The sequence below is a fragment of the Callithrix jacchus genome, chromosome Y (genome assembly GCF_049354715.1).
Source record: "Callithrix jacchus isolate 240 chromosome Y, calJac240_pri, whole genome shotgun sequence".
Taxonomy (NCBI): Eukaryota; Metazoa; Chordata; class Mammalia; order Primates; family Cebidae; genus Callithrix; species Callithrix jacchus.
The window spans coordinates 10,279,369-10,298,344 of record NC_133525.1 but is presented as its reverse complement, the minus strand read 5'-3'; the positions used below and the strand labels follow the sequence as shown (position 1 = coordinate 10,298,344).

At 48.8% G+C, this 18,976-nt stretch overlaps 1 long non-coding RNA gene across 1 annotated transcript; it reads right to left on the bottom strand.

The window, feature by feature from the left end:
- Positions 1-2,330: 2,330 nt before the first annotated feature.
- On the bottom strand, positions 2,331-18,544 carry LOC144581278 (uncharacterized). Its single transcript, XR_013531889.1, has 4 exons — positions 18,286-18,544; positions 6,026-6,067; positions 4,582-4,605; positions 2,331-2,738 (listed from the first exon to the last, which is right to left on the bottom strand). It is a non-coding gene; the product is annotated as an uncharacterized LOC144581278 (long non-coding RNA).
- Between the last annotated feature and the right edge of the window lie 432 nt (positions 18,545-18,976).

Below are 18,976 nucleotides of genomic sequence, written 5' to 3'. Positions count from 1 at the left end.
GCCAGGAGGCACCAGGCATTAAATGACCTCGTGGGCAGCCACCCAGCCTGTAGGAGGCATGTGCAGGGCCCAGGATGGCGGTATGTGGCCTCATGGTGTGGGTGCTGGCCCCTCTTCTGCTCAAAGCCCTCCCAGGGCTGACCGTGAACTGGGGTGCAGTTCAGGCTGCGGTGTCTGCCTGCTGCCTGAACCCCTCTCTCGGGGTGCCCCATCTCACAATACTCTGCACTTCCCTCCTTCCCTGGATGTCCCCGTTGCTCCTGCTCTGTACCTTTGCACGCCCCTTTCCCTCTGCTCCCTCCTGGCCTTCCTTCCTGGTTGAGCCGGTGTCGCCTGTCACCACGTCCCTGTCCAGCTCTCCTTCTGTCCCGCTCCCACCCAGGCCGTCCCCTGCTCAGAATCCTCCACCATCATCTCCTATCCTGCCCCGAGTCCTGAAACAAGCCTGAAGGAGTCTCGGGGCTTTTCCTTCTCTCCTGACGGCTCCTCTTGGCCCTTCAACTAGGCACCCGCCCCGGGGCTTCAGCATCAGCATAGGCAGGCTCCTAACCCCCTGCCTGTAGGGAAAAGACCCCATAACTGCGGAGGCAGGAGCAGAAGGCCTCAGCCTATTTCCCTATATATAATGAAGAAGAAAGTAACTAGAAATGAACAGTAGTTCGTAGTTAGTAGTTACTCATATGCAATGTTAGTTATTTATAGGTGATATTAATTCTTTTACTAATGCCTCTCAGGTTGGAAGTGCGAACCTGGGGTGACATCGTGGAATGAATGACCCTAAGGCAAGATGCTTTATGTCCTCTGTCACGCCTGCAAAAGAGCTGCTGGAGGGCGCCTCAGCTGTGCGACAGTGTCAGCGCTGTGAAAGCACCTGCTGTTTAGCCAGCCAGGGAAGGAGATGTCCAAGATGGCCAAGACGTCTCCTTCCTCAAGGGAGTGAGGAGAAAACTCCGCTTCTCCAAGCTCTCGTGGTAAGCCTGACCGCTGTCAGGGAGGCCCGTGGACATCCTGGGACTTAATTGTCCCTGTGTGGTGCTGTGCTTCAGGGGTCATGTTCCATGGCTACTCATGCTCTGCTTCTGCACCTGGTTCCCCTTTTCTTAGAAAAGATAATCAGTAATAGTAGCACAAACCTTAATGCTTTAGTTCTTTCTTGGTAAGTATGGAAAAGGTGCTGATGCATTATGCTCCTTACCTCACTTGGGGTGCCATAAATTCCTGAGCCCCCACCTGTGTGCCATGCCCTATTTTGCCCTGTCCCCAGTCACCCACCACCAGGACCACGCCCTACCTATGCCCTACCTTCCCTGCTCCCAGATTTGCAACTCAATAAAAGTCAAGGCATCCCGGCATTTGGGGCCACTGCTGGTCTCCACGATCTGGGTAGCTGTGGACCCCTGGGCCCAAACTCTCTTCTCTCAATCTCCATGTCTTGTGCCTTTTATTTCTACAATTTCTTGTCTTCAAACCAGCAGGGAGGGGCTCACAGAGCCCCATAGGGCTGTACCCTACACCTGCCCTCCCCTGGTTCACCCGTTGGCACTGGCTGATTCCCCAGGCAGAATTCCAGCTCCCCTGGTCCCCACAACCCATTCCCCTTTTCCCTATCGAGTTCCTGCGCAACTATCTTGTCTGAAACCAACACCATCTCCGTCTCTCTTGGCTCCCAGGGCACCACTGCTGCCCACCCCAGTAACTTGTTTTATCCATTTTGGTCAACTGTGTGTGATTCTGTCTTTGAATTTTTCTTTCAGCAAATGGAATGATCATAACCCTCTCAGTTCCCTCATAGTCTCTCTCGTCCATTTTTTTTCTTTCTTTTTGCCATCCTTCTGTTTTGGGGTAGGAGCTATGTATCCACAATTTGTGCTCTCTGACCAGAATTTCCGCATCTGTAGATCCAATGGCATGATCTCCACTCACTGGAAACTCCACCTCCCGAGCTCAAGCGATTCTTGTGCCTCAGCCTCCTGAGTAGCTGGGACTACAAGCCAGGTTATGCGTGTATTGAAAATATTTCACACAGGGAGCGGTGGCTCACACCTGTAATCCCAGCACGTTGGGAGTCCGGGGTGGGCAGATCACTTGAGGTCAGGAGTTTGGAACCAGCCTGGGCAACATGATTAAAACCTGTCTCTACTAAAAATACAAAAATCAGCTGGGAGTGGTGGCAAATACCTATAATCCCAGCTACTTGGAGGCTGAGTCACGAGAATCTCTTGAACCTGGGAGGTTGAGGTTACAGTGAGCCAAAATCATGCCACTGCACTTCAGCCTGGATAAGAGTGAGATTCTGGGTCAAATAAATAAATAAATCAAAAGATGCAGGAACATATACTTGCATTGTATGCAAATACTACACCATTTTATATCAGGGACTTCAGCACCTGTAGATTTAGGTGTCTGCAGGGAAGCAGGGGTCCTACAACTAGTGCCCACGAACAATAAAGGGTGACTGTATTTGCATATTAAAGTTTCTTTCCCTGGTGATATAAGCAGCAAGGAGCCTCCATTTGACAGCTAATCTGACTTTTTTAGAGCTCAAAGTCGTAACATTATTATTGTTATTTAAAAAATGTAGACATCGTCTAATTTACACATTTTTAAAGGTTATGCTTTTTCTTTGAGATGAAGTCTCACTCTATAGCCTACCTGGAGTGCAAATGGCGCTATCTCGGCTCACTGCAATCTCCACCTCCCGAGCTCAAGCGATTCTCATGCCTCGGCCTCCTGAGTACCTGGAGGTTACATAACAGGCGAGGTCATGCTTTTCTTATCTTATCTAAGAAAAATCTCCTAACCCTGAGATTATAAGACATTTCCCTCTATTTTTCAATAAAAAACCCATTATTTTCTTTTACATTCAGGTTTGTAATCCACCTGCAGTTTATTTTCGAGTATTCCATGAGGCCAGGCGCGGTGGTTCACACCTGTAATCTCAGCACTTTGGGAGGCCGAGGCGGGCAGGTCACCTGAGGTCAGGAGTTCGAGACCAGCCTGGCCAACTTGTTCAAACCCCATCTCTACTAAAAATACAAAAATTAGCCGGGCATGATGGCACGTGCCTGTAGTCCCAGCTGAGGCACAAGAATTGCTTCAACCCAGGAGGAGAAGGTTGTGGTGAGACAAGATGGCACCACTGCACTCCAGCCTGGGCGAAAGGATGGCATGAGGTTGACAGTTGATCACATATCCACAAGAAGAGCCGGTTGGCTCAGCCCTGCCTCCGTAGAGTTTGCTTTCTTCTTTCATTGTTTTATAGCCGCAACCTCTCTCAAATGCCAAGACACAATTTAGTCACTCTGTTTCCAGCCCTTCTGAACCTATGCATTGCTCAATTCCTCTGTCTCTGAGCTACGGCTTTCTTTTTTTCTTTCTTCTGAGACAGGATCTCACTCTGTCACTCAGGCTGGAGTGCAGTGGCATGATCTTGGTTCACTGCAACCTCCACCTCCTGTGTTCAAGTGATTCTCCAGCCTCAGCTTCTGGAGTAGCTGGGATTACAGGCCCATGCCATCATGCCTGGCTAACTTTTGTATATTTAATTAGAGATGGGGTTTTGCCATGTTGGCCAGGCTGATCTTGAATTTCTGACCTCAGGTGATCCACCACCTTGGCCTCCCAAAGTCCTAGGATTACAGGCATAAGCCACTGCCCTAGAACAAAAGTTACCTTTTTAATTGAAAAATAAATAAATAAAATGAGGTGAAATTTACACATAAATTAACCATCTCAAAGTGAACACTTCAGGGGCATTTAGAACATTCATAACGTTGTGCAACCATCACCTCTGTGTACTTCCAGAACACTTTCATTCCCTGAAAGGAGCCCTGGAGTTCATCAAGCAGTCACTCTCCCTTTCCCCTCCAGCTACTGGCGGTCACAACACTACTTCGGGTCCTAGGGATTTGCCTGCTCTTGAAATTTCATATTCATAAAAATATATACTTTGTGATCTTACATGTGTCTGGTTTCTTTCTCTTTCCAAAATGTTTCTGAGGTTGAACCACTTTGTAGCAATTATCAGTGCTTCATTCCTCTTCAAGGCTAAATAATACTCCATCATGTGGGTGGACCACATTTTGTTTATCCATTCCTTCCACTGATGAGCACGTGGGTTATTTCTATCTTTGAGCCATAATGAATAGTGCTGCTGTGAACATCTGCATACAAGTGGTTCTTGGAATACCTGTTTTCAATTATTTTGAGTATACATCTAGGAGTGGAATTATAGAATAATTCTGTATTTAACTTTTTAAGGATCCACAAAAGTATTTGTTCACAGTGGCTGTACCATTTTAGACTCCCACCAGCAATGTGCAAGCATTCCAGTTTCCTCACAACCTTGTCAACACTTGTTATTTTCCATTTTAGATTTTACCCATCCCAGTGCTGCTTCCGTGTGGTTGTGATTTGCATTTCCCTAACCACCACATTTTGCTTTTAATATCTATTATCTGGTACAGTTCTTGCATCTCCTTAACACACCCCCATAATTCTGTAAAACACCCTCAAGCATCCATCCATAAGCATCAGTTCAAGGACATTGCCTCAGTTTCTCCCAGCCAAAGAGTCACTCACCTGAGTTTGGCTTCTTGGTGGGTTCTGTGAACAAAGAGAAAATAAATGCAATATGCATCGAAGATTCGTCAGAAGCACAACGAAAGGGCTGGGCACTGTGGCTCACATCTGTAACCCCAGCAGTTTGGGAGGCCAAAATGGGCGGATCACACTGTCAGGGGTTCAAGAGGAGCCTGGCCAACACAGTGAAACCTTGTCTCTACTAAAAACACAAAAAATTAGCCGGGTATGGTGTCAGCCTGTAGTCCCAGCTACTTGGGAGGCTGGTGCAGGAGAATCACTTGAACCTGGGAGATGGAGGTTGCTGCAGTGAGCGAAGATTGCGCCACTGCACTCCAGCCTGGGTGACAGTGTGAGACTCCATCTCGAAAAAATAAAAATAAAAAGACAGGCCGTTAACACCCCGATGAAATATAAAAAGTAAGTGACAAAGTAAATGATCTGGACACAAATTCCATGGCCTATTTGGGTAAAAAAGCAAGTAAATACCCTTAAAATCCATTCAAAAACAATCTGCCCTTGAGGCTGTGAGGATGCCCACAGGATGGCCAAAGAAGCTGAGAGCATCCAAGACAAGTGAGTGACCCCATCCCTAGAACCACCACAGAGCCGGACAGTAGGTGGGGTGGGGAGGGAGGCAAAAGCAAAGAGGGAGAAAGCCTTGCAGCTTCTAGAATGATGGCTTTTCTCTCACTTTCATTCACGGATGTATTCATTCAGCAAATGTGTATCACGTGGATGTGGACATCAGGTCGGGAGTGCTCACCTTCACTGGCAGCTCTGCTAGGAGAATGGAGATGCACTGTGCTCTGGGAGGGGAGACTGGGGGCCACAGATTCAGATCGGGGTGCGGGACAATGACAGATATGAACTTAAGTGTAAGAAAAGCAGTAACTGAGCCGGGCATGCTGCTGTGTCTCTGTAATCCCAGCATTTTGAGAGACCAAGGTGGAAGGATTCCTTGAGCCCAGGAGTTTGAGGCCAGCCTGGGCAACATGGTGAGATTCGTCTCTACAAAAAAATCAAAAAAATGAGCTGTGCACGGGAGCACACACCTGTAGTTCCAGCTACTTGGGAGGCTGAGGTGGGAGGGTTGTTTGAGCCAGGAAGTCAAGGCTGTGTGGTAAGCTATGATGGCACCACAGCACTCCAGCCTGGGCAACAGAGCAAGACACCCATCTCAATAAAATAAAATAATAAAATACTAGCATACTTCTAAACTATAGGCTTCAGAAGCACAGACCTACCTAGAAACGAGTCTGAGACTTTTAGAGACTGTGTAAACATTTGTCTCAAGGCGTCTGCAATCTCCTGTGAAGAAAAGAGCTCTCGACACCAAGAAATTCCAAACACCGGTGCAACCCAACTCCAAAGTAACTATGCAGCTGATGCTATTAGACCCAAGCTGCAAAGGGAAGGCTCCCCATGAAATATTGGCACTTACCAGGCTCATCAAGGGCATCTGCCAAGTCAAAGTCTCTTTGACCTATTGGGAGCAAACAGGTCACAAGTCACACCATGATGGAAAGGCCAGAATCCTCCTTGTTCGTCATCTCAGCCTGCTTCCCTCCTCCTACAAGCCCAGGGTCGCCAGAGCACTATAACTAACCATGAGCTATGTGGGAGATGCAACCACCACCTCTATCTACTCCCAGAACATACTTCTCACCCAAAGGAAGACCCCTGTCCCCATTCAGCAGTCACATCCCCTGCTGCCTCCCCAGCCCCTGACAACCACTAATCCACCTCCTGTTGGACTGCCTGATCCATGAATTGCCTGTTCTGCAAATTTCGTATAAATAGCATCCCACGATATGTGGTATTTTGTGCCTGGCTTCTTTCACTGAGCATGAGACTTTTGAGTTGCACCCACATTGCAACCCATGCCAGTATTTTATTTCTGCTCATGGCCAGGGAACTTTGAAGGAAGCCTCTCTCCGGGCACATAGACTTCTTTCCTGGACCGTTCCACTCACAGCTTAGGACTGGCATTTCTCCCATAAACACACACGCACACACGTGCACACACACATACATACACACATATACATGCATACACACATACACACACCTATACACACACACATACACATACATATACACATGCACACACATACACACACACACACTCATTCTCACACACATAAAGAGAGAATCTAGGTTGAGAGGGGCTGCCCTAGAAAAAGGTGAAGCAGAACAATATGAGGATCCTGGATCCTTGAGAGACTGTATGGAGCAGAGGACACCTTTGCCACCTCACCTGGCTGCAATGCAAACAAGAGATAAACTTTTAATTCTTTGGGGGCTGTTTGTTACAGCAGCCAGCCTACACTGACAAATACGGGGTCAGGAAGCAACCTGTGTGCACAAGCTGAGGTTCCCACCTGATCCAAAAGCAGTTAACCTAATGAATGTGTCTGCAGCAGAGATGAGAACATTCGCGTCTTTGTGACTCATCATTGAAAACACACTGCAGCATTCTTGAGGATGAAGTGTCCCTCCTGCTGACATATATGTGCACCTTGCCTTTTGTTCCTCCCTTTCCCCCTGCCACTATTACCCCGTAGAGAAAACACCACCAGAGAACTTATCGGGAGGTAGAGGATGCAGGCGGGAGGGCATCGAATCAGCACTTCTTATGCATTGAGTTCTGTTGCAGTAATGCCAGGCATCTAAGCATCTCATCCACCCACCCAAGGATGTTGCCATCACCAGCATGCACATTACCCAAAGGAAGAACCTGAGCTTCTGGGAGGTTTAGGGCAAGGCAGGAGCACAGTCAGAATTTGCAGAATTGTCCAGGGGGAACAACCTCTTGCTCAAACACTAAGCCCTGGAGGAGGCTAAGCCAGGGGGAACCAGGTAAGCCATAGGTGCTGGGTCTCCACCACCTCTGATGTCTGTCTCTCTCCCAGAAATCTGTCTGCCTGGGTGTTGCTTGCTCTGGAGGAAGGTTCAAGGGCTACAACATCGATTCGTACAGCCTGTGGCATGGCTCCATCCAGATGCCACCAGGGCAGGCTTTGCGGCACCTTGTGGAGGTAATGAGGGCCTCTCCGGAGCAGAAGGTGTATCCCCAGGCAGGAGTGCACACAGCAGCTGCTCCTGGTCCCACACAGCCGTTTCCTTCCAACTTGGGGAGGACACACGTCCCTCTCAGATGACATTCTCTGCCGCCAGTGATTGCTACAGGTTCATCTTCAAGAACAACCCGGCTCTTCTTTGCTCCCTCCAGCTCTCTCTGTATTTTTGGGTTTTTTTTTTTTTTTTTTTTTTTGTATGTTTGCTTTTTTAGACGGAGTTTTGCTGTGTCACCCAGGCTAGAGTGCAATGGCACAATCTCGGCCCACTGCAACCTCCACCTCCTGGGTTCAAACAATTCTCTTGCCTTAGTCCCCTGAGTAGCTGGCATTACAACTGCATGCGCCATCACGCCCAGCAAACTTCTGTATTTTTGGTAGAGATGCGGTTTCACCATGTTGGCCAAGCTGTTCTCGAACTCTTGATCCCAACTGATCTGCCTCCCTCGGCCTTCCAAAGTGCTGGGATTACAGGCGTGAGCCACTGCGCCTGGCCTCCTCCAGCTGCCTTGGCCATCATTGTCCAAGCTGCTGAGACTGGGCTGCAGGAGAGGAGCCACGTCAGCCTCTTGGATCCATGAGATATTTCCCCTCCAAGACTGTCAGCAGTTCCAGTCAAGACAGTGGTCTAGGACCCCAGAGTTCAGCACCCTGATAATTTAGACTGCAGTCCCCATCCACTGTTGAGCAATCTCAGCCCAACCCAGCAATTCCATGCATCCGCTAAGCAATCACATTACAATCTCCTCCAGTCTGTGTGCCTGGCCCCTCCCTCCTATTTCCCTAAAGAACCACAGGTGCCTCCCCTCCCAGACCCTTCTCTCTGAAATGCAGTTGCATAAACCAGGCAGGTGGCAGCTCTATTCACCCTGCAGCGGGCGGCCAGGTTGCAGAGAGGCTCCTCCAGCTTTGAGATGGTCCTGATGGCCCTGGGTGGTGGCAGGAATGGGAGGGGGTGTGGAGTGTCACAGAGGAAGTGGAGGAGGGTGGTTTGGGACTTTGCTAGGTCTCAGGGGTGGCACTGCAGCCAGAAGTTGCTGCATGTGTGACTCACACACTCGAGGCTGCTGTCGGTCACACCCAGACCTCGTTACATAAATCAGGCAGACTCTGGCAGCATCAGGCGGCCTGGGCACTGAGACAGTCTCTAGTCCTGCCCGCCAGGCAGGAAATCCATCTCATAGGCAGGGCCCCCTGTCCTCTCTCCTCTCCAGGCAGGTTGCAGCAAAGCCACGGTCGGGTTCCTCATGGGCTGGGAGACTACGCTGACTCCGGGGTGTCTGGCTCCAAGCTCGGGAGCCACATGTGATGCTTTTGCTTTCCCGGGTTCATTTTCCATGGGGCAGGAACAGGAGATGTGTTTCCCATTTGCTTCGCTGATTTGCCTCAGTGAACTCAGCAGCTTTTAACCAAATCCTCGTTTGTGTTCTGGGATTCTCAACCTCATTTTGTGTTGGCTTTATGACATTGGTCCTCAGTTGCTGGCGTCCTGGAGATGTCAATTAAATGGCTCCGGTAGCTGGGTGGGAGGGCCCAGTAAAGCTGCCCTTGGGACCCTCCAGAGCAAAACCACGAGATTTCGGCTTGGAGGCCTTCTTCTGCAGACCTCCCAGACCCTTCTCTCTGAAATGCAGTTGCATAAACCAGGCAGGTGGCAGCTCTATTCACCCTGGGAATTTCACCCTCCCGGGTTCAAATTCCAACCCTGCCGGATTCAAAGATGCTTCTTACTGGACTTTGCCGGCTGCTGGCATTCTTTACATGGATTCAGACCTACAAGTTGTTCGGGCTCAGGAAACCATACCTGAGTGCAGGCCTCAGCAGCAGCCTCCGAAGCAGAAGTTTCTCTCAGAACTTTTCCAGCCCTCCTGTGTCTGAGTCCCGTCCTCCCCCGAGGCACTCTAGGAACTAGAATATCTCTTCCCCCAGGCGGGTCCTAGAAACAAGAATGCCTTTCCCCCAAAGCCAGCCACAAAACCTGAAGACAGGACCCTAACTTTCCCTCCATCCTATCTGTATCAAGACTGGCCACAGGGAAGTTCCCTGACATGCCTGCTTTGGGTGTCCTAAGACCCCCATCCCAGAAAGGGTCCTGCCCCCATGCCCAGAAGGAAGGACCACTGCTCCGAGAGGCCAAGAGGAGTGTAGGCAGACAATGCAGTCTCCCCCGAGTGGCATGTGCACATGGTCCCTCAGGACCTGGATGACACGCGGACTATGCGTCAGCAGGTCTGGCTAGGCTGAGGACACAGTGTTTCTCATCAGCTCCTGGGGGATGTTGAGGCTGCAGATCCATACATCTCACTTTGCAGGGCACAGACTTGGCAATGGCTTCCCGGAGTTGCTACAATAAAATCAGACTGGGCGGGCAGGTTAGACAACAGCCTGGATTCTCCCACAGTCCTGGAGGCTGGAGGTCCCAGATCCAGGTGTGGGCAGGGCCGACTCCTCCTGAGGCCTCTCTCCTGGGCCTGCAGATGCCATCTTCTCTCTGAGTCCTCACGTGGTCGTCCCTGTGTGTGTGTCTGTGTCACCTCCTCTTCTTATGAGGTATCTTAGTCCGTTTCAGGCTGGCATCACAGAACACCATAGGCTGGGTGGCTTAGAAACAGCAGGGTCTTATTCTCCCAGAGTCCTGGAGGCTGCAGGTCTGAGATCAGGTGTGGGCAGGGCTGGCTCCTCCTGAGGCCTCTCTCCTGGGCTTGGAGACACCGTCTTCTCCCTGTGTCCTCACAGGGTCATCCCTCAGTGTGTGTCTGTGTCTTCACCTCCTGTTTTTATAAAGACCTCATTGAACCCTTCTCACCCGTCTAGAGACCCTCTCTCTAAACACAGTCATGTTCCGAGGTCCCGGGGATTAGGCCTTCAATGTGTAAATTTCGGAGGTGCAAGACTCAGCCCTTAACAGAGATAACTCCCTCACCTCAATAGGAACGTGTTTGTCTGCTGGAGCTGCCGTAGCAAAGTCCCACGGGCCGGGCAGCTTAAATAGTAGATGTTGATTCTCCCAAGGTCCTGGTGGTTGGAAGGGCGAGATGAAGGTGTGGGCGGGTGGCTCCTCCGGAGGCCTCTGTCCTTGGCTTGTGAATGCTGTCTTCTCCCTGAGTCTCCATGAGGTGCCCTGTGTGCATGTCAGTGTCCTCACCTCTTCTTTTTATAAGGTCCATAGTCCAGCTGGATCAGGGCCCCACCTGGTGACCTCATTTTACCTGAATCGCCTTTTTAAAGACCATGTCTGCAAACACAGTCTCGCTGGGAGGTCCTGAGGGCTTTCATTTATAACAATGAGGAGGGTACGCTTCAGCTCACGACAGATTTAAACCACGGGATACAGTTGGCTGCAATGGGTGTGCCATTGGACAGCCTGGGTCAGAGGACACAGCCAGGGTTTGGCTATCTGGACAGTTTCATGTCAGCGACATCCTGTCCCTGGCCCACGCCCTCAACAATACTCTCCCTTAATTTGTTTTTTTTAGGCAGAGTCTCGCTCAATTGCCCAGGCTGGAGTGCAGTGGTATAATCTCAGCTCACTGCAGTGCAATGGTGCAATCTCAGCTCATTGCAACCTCCTCCTCCTGGGTTCAGGCAATTCTCCTGCCTCAGCCTCCCGAGTAGCTGAGATTACAGGCACTTGCCACCACACCAGCTAATTTTTGTGTTTTAGTAGAGACGGGGTTTCACCATGTTGACCAGGATGGTCTCGATCTCTTAACCTCGTGATCCACCAATCTCGGCCTCCCAGAGTGCTGGGATTACAGGTGTGAGCCACCGTACCTGGCTAATTTTTTTTTTTTTTTTTAGGCAGAGTCTCACTCAGTTGTCCATGCCGGAGTGCAGTGGTACAATCTCGGCTCACTGCAGTGCAGTGGTGCAATCTCAGCTCATTGTAACCTCCTCCTCCTGGGTTTAAGCAATTCTCTCACCTCAGCCTTCCGAGTGGCTGGAATTATAAGCACACCCTGATAATATTTTGTATTTTCAGTAGAGGTGGGGTTTCGCCATGTTGGCCAGGCCAGTCTCAAATTCCTGACCTCAGGTGATCCCCGTGCCTCGATCTCCAAAAGTGCTGGGATGACAAGGGTGAGCCACTGTGCCCGGCCTGTTCCTTTATGTCAGTCTCCTTTTGTGCACTGGCAAAGTCAGGAGAACCATGATTGTGCTGAACACCCAGGGCTGCGGGCAGAGGTAGGCAGATGGCTTGGGAAAGAGCTTTGCAAAAGGAGAGGTTTTTCAGCATGGAGGAACTGCCATTAACATATAGAAACCCACCGACTGCTAAGCAATGACTCTGGAAGTCATCCCAGTCCTGGGCCTTGGAGGAAAAACACAGGCTTCTAGCGCACATCTGTGGAGAGCCAGGTTCACACAACCACTGTGGCATCTGCCTCAGGACATCCGCCTCAATGCCTCGCAGACCCTGAAGGGTGTGAGAATCAGCCCAGAATCTGGCCAAATGCAGATTCTGGGTCAGCAGATCTGTGTGGGGCTATAATGATACTTTATTGTCATTATAATAAAATAAGAGAATATTTTTTAGAAAAATCTCGGGAGGCATTCATTCAGGTTTAAAGAAATGTTCTTAGGTTGGAATGCACTTTTCCTTCTTTCTTTCTTTTTCTTTCTTCTTTCCCCTCCCTTCCTCCCTTGCTTGCTTGCTTCCTTCCTTCCATTCTTTTTCGTTCTTCTGCTTTTGCTTCTTCCTCTTTCTCTTCCTCTTCTTCCTCCTCTTTCTTCTTTCTCCTCCTCCTTCTTCCTCCTTTTCCTCCTCCCCCTCCTCCTCCTTCTCCTCCTCTTCTTCCTCCTTCTCCTCCTCTTCCTCCTTCTCCTCTTCCTCCTCCTCCCTTTCCTCCTTCTCATCCTCCTCCTCCTTCTTCTTCTTCCTCCTTCTCTTCCTCTTCCTCCTCCTTCTCCTCCTCTCCCTCCTTCTCATCCTCCTCCTCCTCCTTCTTCCTCCTTCTCTTTCTCATCCTCCTCCTCCTCTTCCTCCTTCTCCTCTTCCTCCTCCTCCCTTTCCTCCTTCTCATCCTCCTCCTCCTTCTTCTTCCTCCTTCTCTTCCTCTTCCTCCTCCTCCTCTTCCTCCTTCTCATCCTCCTCCTCCTCTTCCTCCTTCTCATCCTCCTCCTCCTCTTCCTCCTCCTCCTCCTTCTTCTTCCTCCTTCTCTTCCTCTTCCTACTCCTTCTCCTCTTCCTCCTCCTCCTATTCCTCCTTCTCATCCTCCTCCTCCTTCTTCTTCTTTCTCCTTCTCTTCCTCTTCCTCCTCCTTCTCCTCCCCTTCCTCCTTCTCCTCTTCCTTCTCCTCCTCTTCCTCCTCCTCCACCTTTTCCTCCTTCTCATCCTCCTCCTCCTTCTTCTTCCTCCTTCTCTTCCTCCTCCTTTTCCTCTTCCTCCTCCTCCTCCTCTTTCTCCTTCTCATCCTCCTCCTCCTCCTTCTTCTTCCTCCTTCTCTTCCTCTTCCTTCTCCTCCTCTTCCTCCTCCTTCTTCTTCCTCCTTCCCCCTCCTCCTCCTCCTTTCTCTTCTTTCTCCTTCTCCTCCTCCTTCCTCTTCTTCCTCCTTCTCCTCCTCCATCCTCTTCTTCCTCCTTCTCCTCCTCCTCCTTCTGACAAGGTCTAGCTCTGCACTGAGGCTGCAGTGTAGTGGTGTAATTAGCTCACCACAGCCTCGAACTCCTGGGCCCAAATGATCTGTCTGCCTCAGCCTCTCAAATAAGGAAAACAAACATATTTTAGATAGATAGGTCAGTAGATAGGTAGATGGGATACATGATAGATAGATAAATAGATATTGAAGATAGATATTGGAGATAAAGATAGATGAATAGATAGATGGATAACAGACAGATAAATGAAGAGATAGATGGATAAATGATAAACAGGTAGATTTCTGAGATAGATGAAAGACCAATGGAGATATAGGTATATATAGAGTTAGACATAAATGTATCTTACTGGTTCTATTTAAAAAACACTCTCCGACATAGATGTAAATGTATCTTACCAGTTCTATTTCAAAAATACTGGCCCAGCGGATGCATGTGCCGATCTGAAAGCTCTGCCTCCCGTAAGAGGTTTCAGTGTACGGTGGTCAAACACATGAACCAATCCGTGCCACACATCCTGTGAGGGGAATCAGGGAACTCCCCGGTTTCACATCTGATCACAATGTACAATAGACTTGGAAGAGACCGTCTTGGACATATATCCCTTTCTTTTAATGTGTTTTTAATTGATGCACAACAGATGTACATAGCTTCAGGGTACATGTCATAGTTTAACACATTTGTATAATTAAAGATCAAATCAGCATATTTGGGATATCCATCCTTAAACATTTGCCTTTTCTTCATATTAGAACCGCTCTCATTCTTCAATTTTGAAATATACAATAGATTATTGAAAACTAAAGTCACCCTGTGAATCTAACAAACAGTAGTACCCAGTTCTTCTATCAAACCCTACACTTCTCTTTTCTTCCCCTCAATAAATAACATTTCATACACTGGCCTTTGGGATTCCGACTTCTGGTTTTATCGGCTGTTAGAAGACCACATTGTGTGGCATTTTCCTTCACCGCCCTCTGGATTTGACAGAAAATAACAGTTAAAGACAACAGAAACGTGGACTGCTAGAATGTCAGCCTCTAATTATTAAAAATATGCCATATTGTTATCATCTTGTTTTGTATTGATAATTTAATCATTATAAATGTTTTTACAGTGTATTAACCATTAACAATAGTCTGTTCCCTTTGTTTTATATGAAGTTCTGGGATACATGTACAGAACGTTCAGGCTTGTTACATAGGTATACATGTGCCATGATGGTTAGCTGCACCTGTCAACTCTCACCCAGGTATTAAGACCCACATGCATTAACTATTTATCCTGATCAATACTCTCAATACTCTGTTTCCTTAAGTACTTTGTAGCAATCCTCCCACCAGCCTTGCAGAATGTTTTTGGGGTCTTGCAAACGTGCCCCGTCTCTAGCTGGTGATGGCTGGAGATGTAGCAGGGTCATCTATGCATGTAACTCATTACCGAGGACACACCCAGCTGCTGCATGCACGTCATCTCATTTACACAGAAGGGCCCTGATCCAGACCTCACCTCCTTTACTGTCCCTCCTGTGACCTCCCTATGGCGCATTCCTTGTGTCAGAGGCACCAGAACCAGAACCACTCCACCTTGAATAGGGGCTGAGTAATATAAGGCTGAGACCTACTGGGCCGCATTCCCAGATGGTGAAGGATGAGATTGACGGTCTGCACAAGACACGGGTCACAGAGACTTTGCTGATAAAACGGGTGGTAGTGGAGAAGCTGCCAGAAACCCACCGAAAGTAAGAGTGACGAGAGTGACCTCTGGTTGTCCTCACTGTTACAGCCCCATCAGCGCCATGACACTAGCAAATGCCATGGCAACGTCAGGAATTCTGCATGGTCTAAAAGGGGAGGCATGAATAATGCACGCTTTGCTTAGTGTATCAAGAAATCGCCATGAAAGCAGTCCACCGGCAGCCTCGGGGCCGCTCTGGCTGTGGAGTAGCCGTCTATTCCTTTACTTTCCTAACAAAATGCTTTTCACTTTATGCTTCACCGTGAGTTCTTTCTTGCGCAAGTTCCAAGAACCCTGTCTTGCAGTCTGGACTGGGACCTCTTTCCTGTAACTCTTGGAGAAGGAATGATTTTGATTTCCAGAAGACAAGGCTTGCGACAGAGCAGGATGCTCATGCGGGTCTTCCCAGAGAGACATGCAAGACAGCTCAGATTCTGCTGCCAGCTGCCCCCGTCGAAATCCTCGGTGCCTTGGTTTACCCATCTGTGATGGTGAATACTGAATGTCAACTGGATTGGAAAGAAGGATGCAAAGTCTGGACCCTGTCTGTGTCTGTGAGGGCATTGCCAAAGGAGACTAACATTGGAGACGATGGAATGGAAGGGGCGGACCCACCCTCAATCTGGGTGGGCACTGTCTAGTCAGTTGTCACCGTGGCTACAATATAAGCAGGCAGGAAAAAGTCAAAAGAGAGACTGGCCTAGTCTCCTACATCTTTCTCCTGTGCTGGAGGAGCCCTCGAACATCACACTCCAAGTTTTTAACCAGTTTTGGAACCTGGACTGCCTCTCCTTGCTCCTCAGCCTGCAGACGGCCTATTGTGGGACCTTGTGATCGTGTGAGTTAATACTTAATAAAATCCCCTCTCTCTATATATATTGATTCCATTAGTTCTGTCCCTCGAGAGAACGCTGACTAATACACCATCTGTAAAATGACATCAAGCATGACACTCCCATCATCGGGCTGAGGGACAATCAACTAAGTTAATAAACATGCACAGTGCCTAAGAAGTGCTGCTGTCATTCAAAGAATTTAGCACAGGATAGGGTGTGGTGGCTGATATTTGTGATCTCAAGATTTTGGGAGGCAAAGGCAGGAGGATCGCTTGAGCTCAGCAGTTCAAAACCAGCCTAGACAACATAGTCAGATCCTGTCTCTACAAAAAATTTTAAAAAATGGTCAGGCATGGTGGCAAGTGCCTGCAGTACCAGCTACTCTGGAAGCTGAGGTGGGAGGTTTGCTTGAACCCCTGGGGTGAAGGCTGCAGTCAGCTATGATGGAACCACTACACTCCAGTCTGGGTGACACATGGAGACCCTCCCAAGAGTTGGACAAATCATCTAGCACAAACTCTACTTTATAATGAGGTGTTGCATCTCTCATGTAATTTACTGAATATTGTACTGAAACTGAAAAAGAGAATGATTGTATGGGCTGGGTGTGGTGGCTCACGTCTATAATCCTCGCACTTTGGGAGGCTGAGGCGGGTGGATCGCTTGAGGTCTAGAGTTCCCGACCAGCCTGGCCAACATGGTGAAACCCTGTTTCTACTAAAAACACAAAACTTAGCTGGGCATGGTGGCGGGCACCTGTAATCCCAGCTACTTGGGAGGCTGAGACAGGAAAATCGCCTGAACCCAGGAGGTGGAGGTTGCAGTGAACTGAGATTGGGCCACTGCATTCCAGCCTGGGGAACAGAGTGACATTCCGGCTCAAAGAAAAAAAAAAAAAAAGTTGTATGGGTACTGACAGTACAGTTTCAGTTTCTGCTGAATGCATACCAGTTCTGCACTATTGTAAAGTCGGAACATCTTGAATTGAACCATTATCAGTCGAACCATTGTAAGGTGTGAGCTGTGTGTAGGCTACACCTTGTAGAAGTTGACTTGCCCAAGGGTCTTTGGTTAACCTTTGGCTCTTCAGTGCTTTCCTGGGAAGGTGGGTTCACTGTTCAACGTCTCCCTGTAAACAGAAACTGATAAATGCATTGCCGAGTTGTCCACGTACTAGCTGAGATCTCAAGACAGCAAGGATAATACAAAATTATTGATGCAGATCATAGACGAGGAACACCAGGGTCTGTTTATCCCGACAGTGCCTCCGCCCATAAACGCAGGCTCCTACCTTCCTGACATCCAAATCCTTCAACAGGATAAACAGGAAGTGCTGCCTCAGGAGCATCTGAATGATGTCTTTTATTTCCTAACAGAAATACTCTCTCTCTCTTTTTAACAAATCCCTCAAGTTTTTATTGGCTCCCTTGTTCTTTCTTCTCCAGAGGTAAATTTTTAAAATATATATATATTTATTATTCTACTTTAATTTCTGGGGTACATGTGCAGATCTTGCAGGATTGTTACATAGGTACACATACATACACTACATAGGTAGCCTGCCTGGTGGTCTGCTGCCTCCATCCCCCCATCACCTACATTAGGTATTTCTCCTAATGCTATCCCTCCCCAATCTCCCCACCCCCCACTCTCCCTCCCCTATTTCCCCACGCCCCGACAGGCCCCGGTGTGTGATGCTCCCCTCCCTGTGTTCATCTGTTCTCATTGTTCAACACCCGCCTATGAGTGAGAACATGTGGTGTTTGGTTTTCTCTTATTGTGTCAGTTTGCTGAGAATGATGGTGTCTCACTCTTGAGATTCGCCTGAGTGTTCCCTTCTCTGGAATCGCCACATTAAAATGATCAGAGAAACGTACTCGGTTGTTATTCAAATCCTATACGTTATGAGTTCATTAGAGTTTCTCGCGCGGCACTAAAAACTCTGATCTTGGAGTGTGGGAGAGCCAGCCTGCAGGTTCATGTTGAAGTTTTTCATGTAAACATTTCAGGTGGTTTTGATTTGCAAGAAGGAATGACAGTGTTTACAAAAAGGTTTAAACATCTGAACAAATGCAACCTTTCCGGCAAAGGAATCTCTAGTAATCTGTCCCATGGGGTATAGTCATTTCAACTCTATTTTTGCCATATGGAAATGGTCAGGACTCATTTTTGAATCAGAAGGAAATGATTGGCATTCCCCACATGCCCAGTTGTGCTTAATTCATGGAGCTAAATAGGCCATTTTTTTTAAACGCTTGGGACACGCAGATTGAAAGCAGAAAATACGGTGAATACCGAAGTGCTATCGGCTAGCAGCGTGCCTTCGTGGATCTAATTCCCAAATCCCAAATTGGAGCAGCCAGTCTTCTCCCTCCCCTCTCAGCCACCTATGTCTCTTAGTCTCCTTTCTAATCCCCCGTGGGGATCTCCCTCCAAGCCAGAAGGCTCTTACCTCGGGCGTGCATTAGGAAACACAGGACTGTCAGGCCATGGAGTCCCCACCGGGGTTCCATGCTTTGCTTCAGGAGGCAAAATCCTCAGCGGAATCCCCAACCAAGCGGGTTGTGAGATGCAGCCTCTCCACCCTCCTCCTGTCGACTTCTGGTTTCCCAGCCTGGAAGGAAGGGAGGCGATGTCTTCAAGTGGAAAACATGAACTGAACTGCCAGAAACAAATGGGCTCCCAGCTCCCAGCTCCCAAACTCCACAGCTGAAAACGTGTGGGACCAGTGCGCGCATACTCAGTCATGTCTTGGAGCCAGCCTACCCCGGCCGCCCCAACCAATCTGCAGCAGCGCAGAGGATGGGAAACTGGGGTGGTTACCAAGTGCCAACGGGCATCTTAGGCTTCTGGCGGCTGGCACACCTGCTTGGCAAGTCTGCCCGCTGAGGGCGTGGGTGCTGCAGCAAGTTCAAAGTCACCAACCCCGAAACCAGGGAAGACACCGCCCGCCTGCAGTCCTCCTCCTGCAGGACGTCATAGCACAGTGATACCCAGTGGAGATCAACACACACATCAGTGCACAGAGCTCAGCTGAACTCTTCGCTTTTATACCTAACAAATTCAGTGACTTCCAAGAGGCATTCATCATCCTCAGACCTCAGTGGTCTTTGTAGTTGGCAGAACTAATCTTTCAGCAGAGA